Here is a 23,418-nt window from a genome sequence, read left to right as displayed (position 1 = left end):
GGGGGGGGGGGAGGGGGGGGGGGGGGGGGGAGGGAGGAAAGAACCCAACCTCCTGTGCAACTAGAACAGAAGTCATTAAAGTATTGGTGCATATCGTGATATAACTGTACTAGGAGTTTAATTGCAAGTGCGCATTTTTTTTTCTCACCGAATAAACTTTCGCCTCAAATTGGTACCGGAATAGATTAATCAAGATGAGCGTTGCCGAGAGAGAAGGAGCAAAAAGCAAACTCATTAATCTTAAAAGGTCAGTGTGCAATCTCGTAACGCGCAGTTCATGTCAGACGTATATTTCGACGTTTGTAGCAAAATAGTTGTTAATAGATACGTTCAGTAAATCAACTAAAGAAAAGAAAAAAAACCAGAAAAAAACACACACGCTGACCATTAGCTTGTCAGGCCCGTCGCGTAGGTTACTTTGTCACTGTGCAATTGATTCAATTCAGGGGACAGAACTGTCCATTGAGTGTGAAGCTGAGAGAAAGAGTGAGACTGAAGGAAAACAATAATAACTTAATAAGAATTTAAAAAAAAAAAACTTAAAAAAAAAAACTTCCGATATAAAAAAAAAGGAAAAAAAAACGCACGCACATGTGTGATTAACAATGTCTGATCTCCTAGAAAGAGGAAGAAAAAAAGAAAAAGAAAAAAAAATAAGAAGAAGAAAAAAAGAGAGAAGAAAATAAAGGAAAAAAAAAAAAAAAAAAAAAAAAAGAAAAAAAAGGGGGACAGAACTTACGTCAAGACAGTAGGGTTATCGAACATAGTTTGGATCCGCTATAGCTTTTGCATACCATAACATTATAAGATGTTTGGTGGCTTGTTGACAGACCAGCTTTTTTGTTGGTCCAAGGGGACTATATCGTCTTTTGTTTCATCTTTATCGACCAAGGCCGAAGGCCGCGGTTGATAAATATGAGACAAAAGGCGATATGCTCCCCGAGGACCAACAACAAAGTGCTGGTCTGACAACAAGCTACCAAACATCGTTTTTGTCATCATTTTAGTTGTGCAACAAAATGCACAATAACCCACAGGGAGACGAATTTTTAGAATCCAACTCCGGGCCACAAAGCATCGTCACAGTAGCACGAGATAACACGTCAAACTTGTCTGTGACGTCAAACGTAGCTTGTTGACGCTTTTCTTCCAGTCTGAAAATGTACAGAGCTGCGATCATTCCTGTGAGTTCAGTAAGTGTTGAGCATATTTCTTTTCTTTTAAGTGTTTATGACTTTTCGTTGTGGATTTTGCGATTACAGAGATAAGTTGCAAATTGACCATGAGTCGCCGCGGTAATTATCAACATTGATTGGGTCTTTGAGAGTGAATGCTTAGGCCTAAAAAAAAAATAGGTGTGGTTACGGTAACCCGACTTACCCTAATTTTAGGGGCCGATCCTATAACTTTTTATTACATTTGTCAAAAAAACAAAAAAAAAACCGAGTGCAAAAAACGCAATGAAAGCGAAAGCGCCCGTGTCGCACACTTATTTCCCTGTCAAGTAGGTTTAATTTGTACACATTAGAAAAATAAAGTTTAAAAAAAAAAAAAGTGATTGCCTACCTACCTACCCTATTTTTTTTGGCTATGTTACCGTAACCACACCTATTATTTTTTTTGGCCTTACAATCGTTGTCCTCGGAAACACAAATCCAAAACCACGATGGTTCCACACATCAAACAATCAGCCTGATTGGCTTTTACTTTGACAATCCACGTTTCACATGAAAGCTCAAACCCATTCACCACCTCGAGTTATTGCATGGGGAACATGAGATTTATTAACCAGGTGTTTGTGAATGAAAACTCGTGAAAATGATGACAATATAAGATGTATGGTGGCTTGTTGGCAGACCAGCTTTTTTGTTGGTCCGAGGGCACCATATCGTCTCTTGTTTTATCTTTATCGATCAAGGCCGAAGTTTGAGTTTGATAAAGATGAAAACCGAAGGCGATATGCTCCCCAACAAGCCACCAAACATCGTTATTGTCATCCTTTTAGATGAGCAAAAGTACGCACAATATTACACGGGATCCCAATTCTGAACGTAATTTTTAGAATGCAATTCAGGGCCCAAATTTAACGCGTCAGAAGTTCAAGATGGCATGTCATACTTGTCTGCGACGTCAAACGTAACTTGTTCGTCGCTTTTCTTTCAGTCTGAAAATGTACAGAGCTGCCATCATATTTGCGAGTTCAGTAATTGTTTGGTATAATAATTTTTTTCTTGTAAGTGTGTTATGACTTTTTGTTGTGCATTTTGCAATTACAGAGATAAGTTGCAAATTGTCCATGAGTCGCCGCAGTCATTATCAACATTGATTGGGTCTTTGAGAGTGAATGCTTACAATCGTTGTTCTCGGAATCACAAATCCAAAGCCGCGGTGGTTCCACACATCAACTAATCAGCCTCGTTGGCTTTTACTTTGAACATTCAAGTTTCACTAGAAAGCTCAAACCCATTCATCACCTCGATTTATTACATGGGGAACAGTGTTATTTGTTCCCCAGCTGGTTATGAATGAAAAATCATAAAAATCATGACAAGTGATAGTGTATCGTTCCTCAAATACGCCCGGAAGAGCCACACCAAACCAACAGTCAAGGACACGCATAACCAAATGATTAGCAGGGCTAAAAATAGCATGTGAACAGGTCCGGAGCAAGCATATAAACAAGCGAGATTTCGTTTGTGAAAGAAAGCAGAAAACAGTCAAGCAGTTACTGTTGGTGAGTGCCAAAGGGGAGCAATGCCATTTTTCTCATGTAAAAGCCTCTCCAAATCTGAGATGGTGAGACAAATCGTTCACACGAAACTCCCCCGCAATCGGTGTATGGCTGCCTGAATGGCGGGGTAAAAACGGTCATACATGTACAAATCCACTCGTGCAAAAACATGAGTGAACGTGGGAGTTTCAGCCCATGAACAAAGAAGAAGAAGAAGCTTAGTTCACACGAAAAAGACTGGCTTTTTGAAGACATTTCTTACAAATATTAAGTTTTTTTTTTTTAGAAAGTTGTTTTGCGCCCAAGTTATTAGATTGTCTTTACCCAAGTACACGCCTCGCCAAATCTGAGATGGTGAGACCAATTGTTCACACAAGAAAGACTGCCCTTTGGAAGACATTTCTTACAAATAAGATTTTTTTTAGATATTCATTTCGCGCCCAAGTAGATGGATTGTCTTTTCCAGGTAAAAGCCTCACCAAATCTGAGATGCTGAGACAATTTGTTCACACGAAAAAGACTGCCTTTTAGCAGACATTTCTTACAAATATTATGTTGTCATAGATTCTTGACCTAGATGCCTCGGACTTTGCACCAGCCTTCTTGCTGCAACGTGCTCTCGCAGCCAATAGTCATCAATCGTGTTTGCACTTGACAAGAGATTCAGCAAATGTCTGGATAAAATGTCTAGAAAAAAACGAGGTCACATTTACCACACTCATTGAGACAAAGCACAGGGTGTTGATGGCTTGTATTACCCGTGTAAAACCCTGGCCAGATCTGAGACAGGAGGCCTCGCTGTTTTCACGGGCAGAACAGAAAGGCTTCATGAAACGCCGTATTTTCCAATTAAGCCCGGGTTTTGTTCATACTTGTTCAAGAAGCAAGTACGCCGAACCAAACCTGTCGATCACGTATTACCCAAGAAGCTTTGATTTTCTTTATGCTAACTTCGGGAACTAGTCACGTGATCGTTTTGACTGACGTTCTGTGATCTAAGGCAAATGTTCTGATCGAAATCGCAGAATTTTATTATAATTATATATATATTGATTTTACTTCCACCATTTTTTTTTACGAAATATGCGCAAATCTCGACTTGCGTCCCTCTGTTCTAAATGAGACGTGATGCGTGCTGAATGCGACAGTGACAAATGACATATTCCAGCCTTGGTATTAAGGACACGGCTAGAAAGGAGAAGGGGCTGAATAATTCCTTTGATGGTGTCGACGTTAATCAGAGGTTGAAAGAGAAATGGATTCGTGACACTTTTCCTGTTTCACGCTGTTTCTAGAGGGGTTTTGCATGTCATTCTGTTACATGTAGGCTGAATGTTGGTAAAGGTGTGAGGGAGAGAGGGTGTTCGTGTGTGTGTGTGTGTGTGTGTGTGTGTGTGTGTGTGTGTAGATGTGTGTGTGTCTGTCTTTCTGTCTGTATGTGTGTGTGTGTGTGTGTGTGTGTGTGCACGTGCATATGCGTGTGAATCTACGTGTGTCAGCGTTTGTGTGTGTGTGTGTGTCTTTGTGCCTGCGTGTTAGTGACCGGATCGCCTTGTAACATTCCCCCCACAGTCCCATGCTTTGATTATGTAATGCGCCACAACAGCTAACATACCGTCACGCTCATAAGACAAACAAGTCGCGTAAGGCGAAAATACAACATTTAGTCAAGTAGCTGTCGAACTCACAGAATGAAACTGAACGCAATGCAACGCAGCAAGACCGTATACTCGTAGCATCGTCAGTCCACCGCGCACGGCAAAGGCAGTGAAATTGACAAGAAGAGCGGGGTAGTACTTGCGCTGAGAAGGATAGCACGCTTTTCTGTACCTCTCTTCGTTTTAACTTTCTGAGCGTGTTTTTAATCCAAACATATCATATCTATATGTTTTTGGAATCAGGAACCGACAGGGAATAAGATGAAGGTGTTTTTAAATTGATTTGGACAATTTAATTTTGATAATAATTTTTATATTTTTAATTTTCAGAGCTTGTTTTTAATCCAAATATAACATATTTATATGTTTTTAGAATCAGAAAATGATAAAGAATAAGATGTACGTAAATTGGGATCGTTTTATAATGTTTTTCTCTTTTTTTACAATTTTCAGATTTTTAATGACCAAACGCACTCATTGGTTTTTAAGCCACCAAGCTGAAATGCAATACCAAACCCCGGCCTTCGTCGAAGATTACTTGACCAAAATTTCAACCAATTTGGTTGAAAAATGAGAGCGTAACAGTGCCGCCTCAACTTTCACGAAAAGCCGGATATGACGTCATCAAAGACGTTTATTGAAAAAATCCGTATGGGGATTTCATACCCAGGAACTCTCATGTAAAATTTCATAAAGATCGGTTCAGTAGTTTAGTCTGAATCGCTCTACACACACACACAGACAGACACACACACACACACACACACACACACACACACACACACACACAGACACACACACACACACATACACCACGACCCTCGTCTCGATTCCCCCCTCTACGTTAAAATATTTAGTCAAAACTTGACTAAATATAAAAAGTAACTCCGTGTTAATAATGGCCGAAGTGAGACTGCAGGGGAAGCTACTGGTACACACTATCAGAACATCGGAAACCATTGCCGTGGTGACGTTATCAAAACTGCCGTTCTCGTTTCCGAGTAAAGCACTTTTCAGCAGAGGCCGCCGCGTTGATACAAGGAGACTTGTTTGGAGATTGTGAATGTATTCAAAAGGTTTTTGGGGTTGCTTTTGCAGTTCTTCTGATTAAAAGCGTTGCTGCCAGCTCTTTAACTCTATCTTGTCCAGGTGTCAACAACTTGAGCTAGGCAGTTTGAAACGTGTTACTAAAAATGTGATAGGCAGATTGGTTAGAAACCAAATAAATTATGTTTTTGTCGTTTTTCTTAAAACACTTAAACATGACATGGACAATTATCTTTTGAGCGTGACGACACTACGCTTGAAAACAACATCTTTGAATGCACAAAATGGTCAAGTTCTTAAGGACGGATTTGTTTCCGTCAGAAATAGCAATGAGCGTGATTGATTGAATGTTCATCGATTTTGTTTCCTTTGGGTTCCTTGACAGGTAAAATCCAAGCTTATTTCAAATTGCAGTGCAAACATTATCAATTTCTGTTGCTGTTGATTAGCAGAGGACGGAGATTAGGGGGTGGTGGAGAGGGGGGGGGGAAGGGGGAGGGGGGAAGGGGGTGTCAGAGGGCGGTGGGCAGAGGGACTTTGCTTGAATCTGAAAATAAACCGGTTGCAAAATGAATCTCCAAAGAGATCGATACGCTTCTGTGCGATACACTCTGCGACAATTGTATTCAGCATTTTGTGATATGAAATCATATACCGTGGCCGTCGTTGAAATTACTTGTATGTTAAACTCGGTATTCATGAGTGCAATTTTAACATTTCTATGTTTACTTTGTGATGGAATGTTCATTATGTATGTTACCAATATTGCGTTTGGAAAAAAAAATCCTATCTGTTGTTGTATTTGGAATTGTTGGAATATCAATATGTTCCCGGTAGAAAATAACAGTGATCGTTAAAACCCCGATGAGAGAGTGAAGGATTTGTTTGCTTTTCTTTAAGTTTGTTGTCTGTTTACATTGTAACTGATTGATTGCGTGTTGATCTCTGACTTTTACTTCGTTGCATGCGACCATTGATTTCGGACAATCGATTTAATGCATGCATGCATCTGAACTGTGGACGTCGTCGTCGTCATCATCATCATCATCATCATCATCATCACCATCATCATCATCATCATCATCATCATCATCACCATCATCATCATCACCACCACCATCATCACCATCACCATCATTATCATCATCATCATCATCGTCGTCGTCGTCATCATCATCATCATCATCATCATCATCATCATCATCATCATCATCATCATCATCATCATCATCATCATCATCATCATCATCATCATCATCATCGTCGTCGTCTCCGCGTCATCATCATCATCATCATCATCATCATCCTCATCATCATCATCATCATCATCATCATCATCATCATCATCATCATCATCATCATCATCATCATCATCATCATCATCATCATCATCTATCACGGGGCGGGGATGTAACTCAGTCGGTATCGCGCTGGATGTGTATCCAGTTGGCCGCTGTCAGCGTGAGTTCGTCCCCACGTTCGGCGAGAGATTTATTTCTCAGAGTCAACTTTGTGTGCAGACTCTCCTCTGTGTCCGAACACCCCAGTGTGTACACGCAAGCACAAGACCAAGTGCGCACGAAAAAAATCCTGTAATCCATGTCAGAGTTCGGTGGGTTATAGAAACACGAAAATACCCAGCATGCTTCCTCCGAAAGCGGCGTATGGCTGCCTAAATGGCGGGGTAAAAACGGTCATACACGTAAAAGCCGTGGGAGTTTCAGCCCATGAACGAACAAACAAAATCATCATCATCATCATCATCATCATCATCATCATCATCATCATCATCATCATCATCATCATCATCATCATCATCATCATCATCATCATCATCATCATCATCATCATCGTTTTGTTTATCGTCGTCACTTGTTCGATCGACGGGATGTTTATCGACTCAACTGCTCTACAGTACAATCATTGTCACTGGTCAAAATGTGTTTCCTTGCTGCATTGTTAAAACCACAGGCAAAATAATTATCACTTTGTTGTTTTCTGGTAGCATAATGATGAACATTGTTAACTTAAGTAAATGTGATACGATTTTGAAACCACCGGCCATGACAATAATAACATTTTACTTGTTAATGATGATTTGTGATGTAGGGAGTAAAAGTGGTTGACTAGTACTGCGTTTTGCAATTACTTATGGTCTTTTCGTATGTCTGTATCCATCACCTGTTCCGATTGAATGTGTGTGTGTGTGTGTGTGTGTGTGTGTGGGGTGTGGTGTGTGGTGTGTGTGTGTGTGTGTGTGTGTGTGTGTGTGTGTGTGTGTGTGTGTGTGTGTGTGTGTGTGTGAATGTCCGTCTGTTTTTCTGTCTGTCTGTCAGACTGTTTTGTTCTGTCTGAGTTTGTCTGTCTATCTCTTGCTCTGAGTGTTTGTGTATATCTGTCTATCTGTTTCTCTATCTCACTATTTTTCTCTCTCCTCGTTACTCCTTCTGTCCGTATGTATATGTCTCTCTCTCTTTCCCTCTCTGCCTGTCTGTCTGTCTGTCTGTCTCTCTCCCTCTCTCTCTCTCACACACACAATCACACACACACACACACACACACACACACACGCACACGCACGCACACACACACACACACATACCAACACACACACACATACACACACAATCACACACACACACACATACACACACACATACACACACATACACATTAGCACATTAACACATACACACACACACATATCTATACACACACAACCCCCCTCCCCCCCTTACCCCACCCATCTCGACCGTCACCCCTCTTTCCCCCCCCCCCCCTGTCCCCCCCTCCCCCCACCCACCCCAACCTCCCCAAAGAACATCAACCCCCAAAACGCGACTTATCTTACAACCAGAACTCGTCTGGCATCTAATCCCTAAAATATTCTCCCTTCCTTATAGTGCTCTCCGTCAGTCTTTGGAAGTAGATAATGGACACGACGATATCACTTATTCACCAACTCCAACACCATTACGTACGGTTCGCTAATGTTCCCGTCCAAAGTTTCACAAGATCTCGGCTTCAGCATTTCCAGTGAAGGCTTTCGCTAATTCGTCATTTGATCAACAACAACTAAGAGGAAGGGAGAGTCTTGTTTGTTGTCTTCTATACTGAAAGGCATAAATTCTGCAAATAGTGCATTGAACGATTTTGCTCTCAAACGAAAATCAGATTGAACCTGTAATTTGTAGTTGACATCTTGAGTGTCGGAGCAAATGTTTGACGCTGTCAGCGTGCGCTTTGCAGTATTGCTGATCCAGCCACAGCTCACTGTGCTAATAAAGACTATGGGCTGAACGGGAGACAATAACGTAAAAAAGATAGTGTATGGCCCTATAAAATGCAACTGGCTGTTTGACTGTATCAGATATCGCAATCATGCCACGACTTGATGAAGGAGAGAGACAGCAAGCGATTGGGATGCTTAGAGCTGGCCAAAGCATTGACCGTGATGAACACTGAACGTTTTCCGAAATCATTGCGCTTGGACTCAGTCACTTTTTTTGAAAAATTGTCATTTCATGATGTTCTATTCAAAATCAATAAAGCGAAGGTTTATAAACACTAAAATGGCCAATAAATAAAATATTCAAACATTGAAAACATTCACCACTGAGTTGATTTTTTGTGATTTTTTAAAGTTCAGTTTGCGGAATTTATGCCTCTCGGTATATTATTCTATTTATTTTTGCACACATATATTCAAGTATTCTTTTAACATTTTTCTTTGCCAATTCATGTACCATAGGATGCTAAAACCTTTATCAAAAAAAGGCAAATTACTAAACATATTTTGTTTTTAATTTAGTTTATGATATTACAGACTAATCTAGCCAAACAAGAATCCAATGTGTCACTTTTCAGAGTTAGTTTCTGAGGCTAAATTTGAATAAGCTTGACATCTCCAAAGCAAGAAGTAAATAAGTGTTTTGCATGTTACTATAAGCATCCTCTGGTTTAGTTGATTACATCAAACACTAATTGTGATCTCTCCCCCCCCCCCTCCCCCAATCAGACGTGTCCTTTTTTTTTAGAAGAGGAAGCGACTAAGCTAGTAATTATGTTGATGTTAATCCTGTGTCAGTCGTACTCCTCCGGCTGTGTGCCACTTTAATGCCACGTCATTATTGATTGTACTTTGAACCTTTCGGCGAATTTACAACTTTAGCGCATCATAAATCATCGTATAACATTAAACACACACACACACACACACACACACACATACACGCACGCACGCACACTAAGCACACACAGACACACACACACACACACGGACACGCACGCACACACACACACACACACACACGCACGCACGCACGCACGCACACACACACACACACACACACACACACACGTGTATATTTTGGAGCGACTGGTCCATGTATTTTTAGTTTGTATTTGCATATCAGCCGAAGCTGCCCAAGAAATAATTGTCATTAAAAATCCAGGTTTCTTGTCGTTCTTTTGCGGGTGATTTCCTTTACACGCCGTGTAAAAGGAACAGATGTCAAGTGGAAAAAAGAGTCCTACATACTATTGTTCCTAGGAACAGGAGCGCGTATGAACGACAGTCCACGTTCATGGCGTGCTCTTAAAACGCTATGTCAACATGACGCTATGACGCTTTCAACGACAGTCCACATGGCGAGCTCTTAACGCTATGTCAACATGACGCTATGACGCTTTCAAGGACAGTCCACATGGCGAGCTCTTAACGCTATGTCAACATGACGCTATGACGCTTTCAACGACAGTCCACATGGCGAGCTCTTAACGCCATGTCAATATGACGCTATGACGCTTTCAACGACAGTCCACATGGCGTGCTCTTAACGCTATGTCAACATGACGCTATGACGCTTTCAACGACAGTCCACATGGCGTGCTCTTAACGCTATGTCAACATGACGCTATGACGCTTTCAACGACAGTCCACATGGCGAGCTCTTAACGCTATGTCAACATGACGCTATGACGCTTTCAACGACAGTCCACATGGCGTGCTCTTAACGCCATGTCAATATGACGCTATGACGCTTTCAACGACAGTCCACATGGCGACCTCTTAACGCTATGTCAACATGACGCTATGACGCTTTCAACGACAGTCCACATGGCGTGCTCTTAACGCTATGTCAACATGACGCTATGACGCTTTCAACGACAGTCCACATGGCGACCTCTTAACGCTATGTCAACATGACGCTATGACGCTTTTAACAACAGTCCACATGGCGTGCTCTTAACGCTATGTCAACATGACGCTATGACGCTTTGTAACGACAGTCCACATGGCGTGCTCTTAACGCTATGTCAACATGACGCTATGACGCTTTCAACGACAGTCCACATGGCGACCTCTTAACGCTATGTCAACATGACGCTATGACGCTTTCAACGACAGTCCACATGGCGACCTCTTAACGCTATGTCAACATGACGCTATGACGCTTTCAACGACAGTCCACATGGCGAGCTCTTAACGCTATGTCAACATGACGCTATGACGCTTTCAACGACAGTCCACATGGCGACCTCTGAACGCTATGTCAACATGACGCTATGACGCTTTCAACGACAGTCCACATGGCGAGCTCTTAACGCTATGTCAACATGACGCTATGACGCTTTGAACGACAGTCCAAATGGCGACCTCTTAACGCTATGTCAACATGACGCTATGACACTTTCAACGACAGTCCACAACAGGACAATTTTTCCTCGATTTTGAGCGGACTTATCTTCCTAGGACAGAAAGTCCCAGCCTATTGTTAGGGGTCGGACTTTGGATTCTAGGGGACTTATTTTCCTAGGACAGAAAGTCCCAGCCTATTGTTAGAGGTCGGACTTTGGATTCTAGGGGACTTATGTTCCTAGGACAGAAAGTCCCAGCCTTTTGTTAGGGGTCGGACTTTGGATTCTAGGGCACTTATTTTCCTAGGACAGAAAGTCTCAGCCTATTGTTAGAGGTCGGACTTTGGATTCTAGGGGACTTATTTTCCTAGGACAGAAAGTCCCAGCCTATTGTTAGGGGTCGGATTTTGGATTCTAGGGGACTTATTTTCCTAGGACAGAAAGTCTCAGCCTGAACGACAGTCCACATGGCGTGCTCTTAACGCTATGTCAACATGACGCTATGACGCTTTCAACGACAGTCCACATGGCGAGCTCTTAACGCTATGTCAACATGACGCTATGACGCTTTCAACGACAGTCCACATGGCGACCTCCGAACGCTATGTCAACATGACGCTATGACGCTTTCAACGACAGTCCACATGGCGACCTCTGAACGCTATGTCAACATGACGTTATGACGCTTTCAACGACAGTCCACATGGCGTGCTCTTAACGCTATGTCAACATGACGCTATGACGCTATGACGCTTTTCACGACAGTCCACATGGATTAAACTGTTTGAACAAAATAAACATCCTTCAGTTTGTAAACTGTTTTAATGGCTCAAAGTGAACCATAGCGTCACAGCACGCCATGTGTTTGGCTAGGTGTAATCTATGACGTGTGACGTCATGCTTCACAATATATTGCTCAAATCAAAACAACCAATTTTCAGCAGAAGAAAAGGCGATCTTCAAATTCACATATATTTGTTCTGACCAAAACCCTGCAGCTGTTAAAAACGTGGCCAATGACCGTGAACATATGTATATATTTAATGTTTTGTTGACCAGTGTAAAAAGGTATAGAGTTTCCAACTCGGGCAAGAGTATAGCTGGGTTTTTTGCGTAAACGGATATCGATTTTTCCAGAAACGGACATATCGTTCAGAAAAAAGAATTATCATACAGAAATAATAGCTGAACAAGCACTGAACTATATTTTATTCACGGAACCACAATTTTTAAACTGTTTGTTTGTTCCTTTTTTTATCGTTAGTCCGTTCGTGTATGTATGTCTGTGTTGACAGTTTCCATCCATTCCTTCATTTCCCGCACGGCTTGGATACTTAGCATTGTCAATGTTTTGCCTGACATCAATGATTAAAATACAACAAAAAAAAACTAAATATGTTTCTGCAATTTTCATGCAGTTATCTGCATCCCTCTCTGATGAAATCATCAACCCCCCTCTCTCACTATCCCCCCCCCCCCAACCTCCTACCACCCCTACCTCACCACCTCCCCTTTCGCCGGCTTTTCCCCAGGTCCTTAGGCCTACCTTGCAAAATACTGATTACATCTTGAGTAATGAACATCCGCCCACAGTTATGATTCTAGAACGTCCCACCCCCTTCATTCATCCCCAACAGGCTCCCCCCCCCCACCTTCTCCCCTCTCCCACAAAAGGCCATCAAACCCAACTTGTTTGTCAACATTTCTGGCTTCGTCTTGTTTACTGGATTGTGTGGGGATGTTGCGTGCGCTCGTCACAAACAGGCTGATCACGTGTGGGCAGAACGGTGCGCAGAACGTGGAGGGATTAGCAAGTTGTCTCTCTGTGTTGTGTTTGTTGTTTGGGGATACGCCCGCACACCCAAAACACGGCCAAAAAAGCACACCCACACACACACACACACACACTAACGCGCACGCACACGCACGTACACACACACACACACACACACACACTAACGCGCACGCACACGCACGCACACACACACACACACACACACACACACAAACACGCACACACGCACGCACGCACACACACATACACACACACACACACACACACACACACACACACGTACACACACACACACACACACACACACACACACACACACACACACACACACACACACATGTAGAAGCAGTACTAGTAAAGTTCGTTTCCGGATGCACTGGAAACCTCGCAGACAGAACTATGTGGATTTTGGTGTACATATTTTTGCTTACAGTCATAGTCATGAATTTACCATACATTTTATCAATAGGAAAACAGCTAAAATTAACCAATTGGAGACATGAGTAATTGAAGACAGCGGGATGTTTTAGTCACAATGACACGTGATTGTACCTCTTTGCCAACAGTACACGCAGCCATCTCCACCCCCCCTTCTCCCCTCCCCCCCCCACCCCCAAGGCCTTAGTCCCTTTTGCCCTACCTCCCCCCCCCCCCACCCCAAAGGTCTTTGTCCCTTTTGCTGTTAGATGTTGTTTCAATTTGCTTGTGTTATTTTCTCCTTCAGACAAACGAGTTTGCGTTACAAACAGAAATACAGTGCGGGTGAATCATTACACCAAATGGCATTTAAGCGTGGTTTTTTTTCTTGCTTGTGGGGTTGTTCTTTGTGATTATGGAATAATATATTGATTATTGTTGAGAATGTTTGTTTGACTGAGTGAATGAGTAAAAAAAAATGGAACTGACAATATATCGAATTGCATCTATTTACGTCATGTCGCTAGTAGATACTCAGAGGTCTTTTAATTTGTTCAACCGAAGACCCCTTTACGTACGTTTTAAGTAATGTTATGGGTTACATAACACGGCGTGTGTGTGTGTGTGTGTGTGTGTGTGTGTGTGTGTGTACGTGTGTGTACGTGTGTGTGTGTGTGTGTGTGTGTGTGTGTGTGTGTGTGTGTGTGTGTGTGTGTGTGTGTGTGTGTGTGTGTGTGTGTTTGGGTGGGTGTTTCGATCTGAGTGTGTATTTGATTGGGTGTATTAAACTGTTTACATGTAAACTTCAGAGATTGCCCGATGATCAAAGAAACCTAAAATGCTTATACTGAGAAAAACATCATTTACAATAATTATATCTATTCTCACCTTTTGACGTCATGCGGTGACGCAACGGATGTATTCGGTCACCGCGAGCACGTGGCATATCATACTTTGTTGACCTAATTACAACACTCAAGTCTCCGGGCACAGGGAACAGCATGCAATTCAATATGACATTTGTGTTGTCTGACTTTGGATGTCTTGGCATGGCTTGGTTTTCAATTTTCGTCGCAGACGTAAGAGAATACCGTCTTCCCTTCCCTTTCTTCTACCATTTCTCCCCTCTCACCACCCTCCACATACATTTCTCTTCTACCTTCTGACCCCATCCGCTTTCCTTAAGCCCAGATCCCATTGTGAAAAATTTTGACGGCAAACTTTAACGATTTGGGATTCGTGGAGAAAATCGCCGAGGTCGTTGTGGTTTGTATTACTTTGTTTTTGTTCGGCCGATTTTTGCAATCAGTCGTGGCAAAAAATCGTTATGGCAAAATCGTAGTAACTCGTTGTGCTTTGCCAAAATGTTCGTGATAGTATGTATGTATGTATGGGGCGATTTATATAGCGCTTGACGTTCTCTAAGCGCTTTACATATTAATTTCTGCCGTGTGAGATGGAATTTTTTACTCAATATATCACGCATTCACATCGGCCAGTAAATCTCAAGCCAATTAAGGCGAATATTTACTTTTCACGGCCTATTATTCCAAGTCACACGGGTATTTGGTGGACATTTGTATCTGTGCCTATACAATTTTGCCAGGAAAGACCCTTTTGTCAATCGTGGGATCTTTAACGTGCACACCCCAATGTAGTGTATAGTGGGACCTTAGCTTTACCAGGCTTTGTGGGGGTGGGGGGGGGTGGGGGTGGGTGGGGGTGTTACAGGCCAAAGGTTACCGATCCTTTCGTTCTCATGCAATCAATCTCCGTAGACCCGTTCAGGCATTGCTTATTTTTTATATTTAGTCAAGTTTTGACTAAATATTTTAACATCGAGGGGGAATCGAAACGAGGGTCGTGGTGTATGTGCGTGTGTCTGTGTGTCTGTGTGTCTGTGTGTCTGTGTGTGTGTGTGTGTGTGTGTGTAGAGCGATTCAGACTAAACTACTGGACCGATCTTTATGAAATTTGACATGAGAGTTCCTGGGTATGAAATCCCCGAACGTTTTTTTCATTTTTTTGATAAATGTCTTTGATGACGTCATATCCGGCTTTTCGTGAAAGTTGAGGCGGCACTGTCACGCCCTCATTTTTCAAACAAATTGGTTGAAATTTTGGTCAAGTAATTTTCGACGAAGCCCGGACTTCGGTATTGCATTTCAGCTTGGTGGCTTAAAAATTAATTAATGACTTTGGTCATTAAAAATCGGAAAATTGTAAAAAAAAATAAAAATTTATAAAACGATCCAAATTTACGTTGATCTTATTTTCCATCATTTGCTGATTCCAAAAACATATAAATATGTTATATTCGGATTAAAAACAAGCTCTGAAAATTAAATATATACAAATTATTTTCAAATTTTTTTTTTCGAAATCAATTTAAAAGCACTTTCATCTTTTTCCTTGTTGGTTCCTGATTCCAAAAACATATAGATATAATATGTTTGGATTAAAAACACGCTCAGAAAGTTAAAACGAAGAGAGGTACAGAAAAGCGTGCTATCCTTCTCAGCGCAACGAATACCCCGCTCTTCTTGTCAATTCCACGGGCACTGCCTTTGCCACGGGCGGTGGAGTGACGATGCTACGAGTATACGGTCTTGCTGCGTTGCGTTGCGTTCAGTTTCATTCTGTGAGTTCGACAGCTACTTGACTAAATATTGTATTTTCGCTTTACGCGACTTGTTTATTTTTTTAGTGGCGTTGTTTTCCTAGGACGCATACTGTAGTATAGCTCCCCTTCCCCATATCTCAGTCTTTCTCTCTGTCTCTCTGTCTCTGTCTCTGTCTCTGTCTCTCTTTCTATTTCTCTCTCTCACTCACTTATTTCCTCTCTCCGTCATTCTCTCCCCTCTGTCTCTGTCTCTCTTTCTATTTCTCTCTCTCACTCACTTATTTCCTCTCTCTCTGTCTCTATCTCTCTGTCTCTATCTCTCTGTCTCTGTCTGTCTGTCGGTCTCTGTCTGTCAGTCAGTCTGTCTGTCTGCTTGTCTGTCTGTCTGTCTGTCTGTCTGTCTATCTCTCTCTCTCTCTCTCTCTCTCTCTCTCTCTCTCTCTCTCTCTCTCTCCTTTTATTTTTGTTGTTGTTGTTGGATGAATGTACGTGTATATCTGATAAGAGTAGTCCCTCTTTGGGCGATGACTGGTTGAAAAAAGCTGGTTTGTATTGCTTATGCCACAACCCTCGTGAAATATAATATACGTTATTTGCGTGTTTGACCAAAATATGACATTTTACACAGATCGAGACAGTCATTGTTCTCCGAGACCGCGCTAGCGGTCGAGGTGAACAATGACTGTCTCGATCTGTGTAAAATGTCATATTTTGGTCAAACACGCAAATAACATTTATGTATCGATCGAATTCCTTTCAGGTACTTATGACTTTGTTGTTGTTTTGACGATTGAACGAGCACACACACACACATGCAATGCAATCCACATGTATGCAATCAAACACATCATTTAGGAACCTACGCTAACATGATGGCGCGAGCTTCCATTCAAATTTAGCTTAGGCAACGAAGGTTCGATGACGTCATCCAATAGTCACATCCACAGAAGGAAATGTACAAAGGCTGAACGTAGCCCATTTTAGCTCGACTTATTAGACAGATAGGCTTGAGGAGAATGAATAACAAAGTTATTACCAGAATGCAGACCTCAATGATCGTAAGAACGCACAATTTATTGTTTTCTGATGGTTATAACCGGAAGTTGCTTCCGATAATGGGGCAGACAACTCCCGTAAACCCTTCGAGGCTTACTTCCCTTCTATTGTCGTTAGTTTCACTGGCTGACGAACAGCTGTTACTTACGTTCACATGCAGCTATCGAGCGGACGTCAGCCTGCCGTCACTTAGCCAAAATGAAATGTTTCTCCGCTAAATTCAAGTGGCACAGTTATTTAGATGGAGACAAACAACTGAAGCAGATTTGTCTGAAGAGCGGCATATGGCATGGCCGAAGAGTAAAATGGTAAGTCTCCGCTGCCATTAACGACAACAAAGAAGGGAAGTAAGCCTCGAAGGGTTTACGGGAGTTGTCTGCCCCATTATCGAAAGATACTTCCGGTTAAAACCATCAGAAAACAATAAATTGTGCGTTCTTACGATCATTGAGGTCTGCATTCTGGTAATAACTTTGTTATTATCATTCTCCTCAAGCCTATAGTCTGTCTAATAAGTCGAGCTAAAATGGGCTACGTTCAGCCTTTGTACATTTCCTTCTGTGGATGTGACTTGGATGACGTCATCGAACCTTCGTTGCCTAAGCTAAATTTGAATGGAAGCTCGCGCCATCATGTTAGCGTAGGTTCCTAAATGTCAAACACAAAAGCTTCATATTAATTTTGGGCGTTTCAGGTTGACCGAAACTTCAAAGGAACTACAAAACACACGTCATGTACTCACTTTGTTGTTGTTTTGACATTGAACAGCACACACACATGCAATCAAACACATGACGTTTTTTTTTTTTTTTAGTTCCTTTGAAGTTTCGGTCAACCTGAAAAGCCAAATTATAAAGTTTTGTCGGCCTCTGACGTCACATGACTCAAAGAAGGGAAATCCAATCTCCAATCGATACATTTATGATTTGTTTTGGTTTCCTCCCCCTTTCTTTCTTCTTTCTTCTCTCCCTCCCCCTTCATATTTCTCTGGTATGTATGCCTTGACATTACGCACGTCTGCAACACTCATGTCTACTGTTCCTTTCGAAACACAACCTGGACCTGCAGAGCACTGTTCCACTAAGACCGCGAAGGAAGATAAAGGTCTATACACGCACGGAAGAGCACGGAAGAGCATCCTACAAAGCATGGACGGACAGAAAGCGGACACACACACACACACAAAATTATACATCCTCGTCGAAGTCTCCATGAGAAAACGAAACGCTCAAATCACAATCTGCTAACATTTTGGGACAAGTTGTGCGACGCTGTAGAGTCATCACGATTTCTATTATTCTGCGAGAGAGAGCTAGTCCTTATTCCGAGATAGAAATCACGTGGGTAATAACTTTTTTCATTTTTATATTTAGTCAAATTTTGACTAAATATTTTAACAACATCGAGGGGGGAATCGAAACGAGGGTCGTGGTGTATGTGTGTCTGTCTGTGCGTGTGTGTGTGTGTGTGTGTGTGTGTGTGTGTGTGTGTGTGTGTGTGTGTGTGTGTGTAGAGCGATTCAGACTAAACTACTGGACAAATCTTTATGAAATTTGACATGAGAGTTCCTGGGTATGAGATCCCCGAACGTTTTTTTCTTTTTTTTGATAAATATCTTTGATAACGTCATATCCGGCTTTTCGTGAAAGTTGAGGCGGCACTGTCACGCCCTCATTTTTCAACCAAATTGGTTGAAATTTTGGTCAAGTACTCTTCGACGAAGCCCGGACTTCAGTATTGCATTTCAGGTTGGTGGCTTAAAAATTAATTGATGACTTTGGTCATTAAAAATCTGAAAATTGTAAAAAAAAAAATAAAAATTTATAAAACGATCCAAATTTACATTTATCTTATTCTCCATCATTTTCTGATGTTATATTCGGATTAAAAACAAGCTCTGAAAATTAAATATATAAAAATTATTATCAAAATTAAATTGTCGAAATCAATTTAAAAACACTTTCATCTTATTCCTTGTCGGTTCCTGATTCCAAAAACATATAGATATGATATGTTTGGATTAAAAACACGCTCAGAAAGTTAAAACAAAGAGAGGTACAGAAAAGCGTGCTATCCTTCTTAGCGCAACTACTACCCCGCTCTTCTTGTCAATTTCACTGCCTTTGCCATGAGCGGTGGACTGACGATGCTACGAGTATACGGTCTTGCTAAAAAATGGCATTGCGTTCAGTTTCATTCTGTGAGTTCGACAGCTACTTGACTAAATATTGTATTTTCGCCTTACGCGACTTGTTTGTTTTCCTTTTATTTTTATTACATTTAGTCAAGTTTTTGCTATATGTTTTAACATAGATGGGGAATCGAAACGAGGGTCGTGGCGTATGTGTGTGTGTGTGTGTGTGTGTGTGTGTGTGTGTGTGTGTGTGTGTGCGTGTGTGTGTGTGTGTGTGTGTGTGTGTGTGTGTGTGTGTGTGTGTGTGTACGTTTCATTTTTTTGTTAAATGTCTTTGATGACGTCATATCCGGCTTTTCTTGAAAGTTGAGGCCGCACTGTCAAATTTTTTTTCAACCAAATTGATTGAAATGTTGGTCAAGCAATTTTCGACGAAGGCCGGACTTTGGTATTGCATTTCAGGTTGGAGGCTTAAACATTAATTTAATAATTAAACTAGGCTTACGTAGGAAGGTGAAGTTTAATTAGAATTATTTTGAGCCTAATGGCAGGAAGGAGTAGTTACGTGAGTATCAGCGCATGCGCCCAGGGAAGACCAGTATTTAGAGCTCGGAGCAGTCACTAGGCTTACATATTAGGGAGGGATACATTCAATCAGATTCATTCTGAGCCAGACAGGGAGGGCACGTAACTACTCCTTCCTGCCATTAGGCTCAAAATAATTCTAATTAAACTTCACCTTCCTACGTAAGCCTAGTTTAATTATTAAATTATTTATCACCTAATTTTAGTCATACGTAGTCACGTGAGACTTTAGAGCCCCTAGTGACTGCGAAACAAACATGAGAATCCAATTGCAATTGCCAACATTTATTTCGGCATTACAGAACTGTTTGAACAATAACTTGAACAAAATTCAATTTGGCACAAATTCATATTACATCATGATTTTAAACTCCAACCGAATGTTCAGTTTTTCTTAACGAAACTATCAAGCACAGACTGTGCAAAGTTAGATTTTTCTTTCACATTTCTCTTGTAGAACCGAATGAAAGTTCGTTCAGACGACCAGCCAGCCGCTTTCAGGATTGTTGACAAATTAGCACCTTGCTTTGCCGCCGCCGAGCAACTCGCGGAGCGGGTTGAGTGCGAACTGTAACTGTCAGTGTCCACACCTGCCTGTCGTAACATTTCCTTCACCCATCTGGCAAAAGAATTCCTGGATATTGGTGCATGAGGCTTTTGATATGAAATAAAGAGTTCTCTCCCTTTCCTCAATTTCTCAGTCTTTTCCAGGTACACTCTCAAATGATCCATCAAACAAAGTTTACGATTCTGTACAAACTCAAACATTTCAGCTGGCTCAGTATGAACCCCAGGCTTGGTGTGCTTATGCTTGTCAGAAAACCACAGTACACACTTATTTGAAAACAATCTCACATCATCAAGTTTTAACAAATGCAGGGCATTTCCTCTTTGCCCTGTGAGTAATGAAAGCAACAAAGCTGTTCTTGAAGATAACTGTTTCAAAGTTAGCTCCCTTGTATCAGGCAATGTACACAGATAGTCTAATACACTTCCTACATCCCAAGTGTCAGAATGCTTGGGCAAAGCTGGTCTCTGCTCAAAAACACCTTTTAGTAACCGACACACTTCTGGATGATTGCCAATAGTCAAACCGTCTATACGCGGAAGATAAGCGGACAAAGCAGACCTAGCAGAGTTCACAGCACTGAAACTCGCTCCAGCGTCAAAGAGATCAGCCAGAAAATTACAAACATGCACCACTGAAGGTGACAGCACATCTATATCTTTGTCTTTAACATACTGCTTCCACTTCTGAATGTAGGTGTTGTAGGCTTTCTGAGTCAACGGTCTCCAGGAGTTTAACATAAGGGAAGATGCTTGGCCCGAAAACCCCTGATGAGTCAATCTGCTCCTGATATCTTGCATGCCAGAAGTTGAAGGCGTGGTAGAAGACGATGCCTCGTCCTGGGGTGACTTGGCAAAGACAGCAGGTTGATGGAGGACGGCAGCCTCACCGGGTCTGTAGTCAGCAGCTTCAGCAGCACTGGCCACCACACCTGTGTCTTCCACTCTGGAACGATGATGACACCAGAAGCCTTGTCTCTGCGCACCTTCTGGAGCACTCTCAGGATTATGCTAAAAGGAGGAAAAGCATAGAAAGTTAGGCTTTGCCAAAAGAGTGAAAATGCATCAACAGCATGTGCCTCTGGATCAGCTTTGAATGACACATAACAGGAACGCTGAGTATTTATCCTGGAAGCAAACAAATCAATGTGAGGTGAAACTACCAGCTGAACCAACGCTTCTTCCAGCACATCACTGTTGAGTTTCCACTCAGCATCAACATTAATTCTCCTGGATTCTTCATCTGCTGCAGTGTTTTCTTTACCAGGAATGTGTGCAGAACTCAACCACACTCCCCTTGCAATGCACCACTGCCAGATACAAAATGCTAAGTCATTGCAAGAGTCAGAATGAGATGTCCCCATATTATTAATACAGGCAACAGCAGTGGAATTGTCCAACAGTAAACGCACATGCTTCTGGCTCACTTTAGACTCAAAACACTTGAGAGCAAAATATGCTGCCTTGAGCTCCAAGTAGTTTATATGGAAAGCAGCCTCAGTGGGTAGCCACAGTCCACCTGATCTTTCGTCCTCACAAACACAGCCCCATCCTGATAGCGATGCATCAGACGCTACCGTGATATCAGGCTGAGAAACTGCAATGACATTATATGCAGTGTTCACATTCTCTATCCACCAGCTCAGCTCATCTTTGGCTGTAACAGAAAGTACCGTACAACTATCATAATTGCCTTTTTCTTTTTTCAGAGCAGCCTTTTTGACACTCTCAAGTTTACGATAGAACAGTGGCCCATACCTTACTGCTGGGAAACTAGCCACCAACTTCCCAATGACTTTAGCCAAATCTCGAATTGTGATGAGCTGGACTTTCAAAGCACGCTTGCAACACTCAATAAGATTATCAGATCTAACTTTGGTCAAAGAGACTGTCATTGCAATAGAATCAATCAGTACTCCAAGGTACTGGATTTTCTGTGTTGGCTCAAGCACTGATTTCTCATGGTGCACCACAAACCCAAGAGAGCGAAGAAGCTGCACCGTCGCCAGAACGTTCTCAATACACTCAGATTCAGTATCTGCAACAAGAAGAGAATCATCCAAAAAAGAGGTAGACAAATGTCCATCCTCTCTCAATTTTGCAAAAACAGGCTTCATGAGCTTGGTAAACTTTCTTGGAGCTAAAGCCAGTCCATTGGGCATAGAATCAAACTGCCAGAGCTGTCCTTCCCAAAGAAATCTCAAGAATTTTTTATCGTCTTCTGCAACAGCCACAGTGTAATATGCATCCTTCAAATCTACTGATGTCATGTAGCAGCCTGGTGTAACCAAATTCAGGGCAACTTGGAGTGTATCCATTTTGAAGTGCTCAAATGTGATGTCCTGATTTAAGCGTTTTAGGTTCAGAATCATGCGGTGTGACCCATCCTTTTTTTGGACGTGTGAATACCGGGGACAAATGTTCCCCAGGCACTGACAAGCACTTGGACAAAACTTTTTTCTTACAAAGCTTACGTATTTCGCAGTCAATCACTTCTTTTTCTGTTTGGTTCAATGTTGCCTGACAGGCTGACGAAGGAAGTTCAGCAGTTTCAAATTCTAGCCTTACTCCCTTAACTGTATCCAAAATTTCTGGATCAGAAGTAAGCTTTTGCCAGACTGGGTAAAACCGTTGTAAACGACCACCTTCAAAGTTCTCTGCTTCTAATTTCAGTTGTTTACATAATAAAGGCAACGATCTGTAATAGTCACTCACCTTATCGACCAATTTTGTGCCTAGGTTCTTCTGTACTGAGGGCGTGCCTTCCCCCCGAAGTGTTTCTGGGTTTGGCTGCCTCGACCCCTCTGGTGGTTCCAGTGACTGTTCTTTTTCCCTAAAAAATGTGGCTTGTAGCGGTAGTTAGTCATAGCATTAGCACCACCATACTTTGCTTTCTGAGTCCCACTTGGACCTGCCACAGGTGTCAAACTTGACCCCAATTTGTCCATTTCTTTGATATCCTTCATAGAAGTTGCTAGGTTATCCCCAAACAACCACTTGTCACTGACCGGAACAGAATCAGAACAAAGACCAGCAAGGTTTGCATTTAGAAACGGCCGGATACCTTGCCTGCGGCGGATAGAAAGAGAATGAAAAGCACTACCTGCCAGAGCAATCGCATCGCCATTCTTTTCTATGGCTTCACCAATTTTCTTCCTTGATTCT

The 23,418-nt window shown here is 41.9% G+C and overlaps 1 long non-coding RNA gene across 1 annotated transcript; it reads right to left on the bottom strand.

Moving 5' to 3' along the window:
* Nucleotides 1-19,955: 19,955 nt before the first annotated feature.
* Nucleotides 19,956-23,192, bottom strand: LOC138977973 (uncharacterized). Its single transcript, XR_011459544.1, has 2 exons — nucleotides 22,969-23,192; nucleotides 19,956-21,264 (listed from the first exon to the last, which is right to left on the bottom strand). It is a non-coding gene; the product is annotated as an uncharacterized lncRNA (long non-coding RNA).
* Between the last annotated feature and the right edge of the window lie 226 nt (nucleotides 23,193-23,418).

This window comes from Littorina saxatilis, linkage group LG10 (assembly GCF_037325665.1).
Source record: "Littorina saxatilis isolate snail1 linkage group LG10, US_GU_Lsax_2.0, whole genome shotgun sequence".
Taxonomy (NCBI): Eukaryota; Metazoa; Mollusca; class Gastropoda; order Littorinimorpha; family Littorinidae; genus Littorina; species Littorina saxatilis.
The sequence above is the reverse complement of the archived record's forward strand: the minus strand, read 5'-3'. Positions and strand labels throughout refer to the sequence as shown.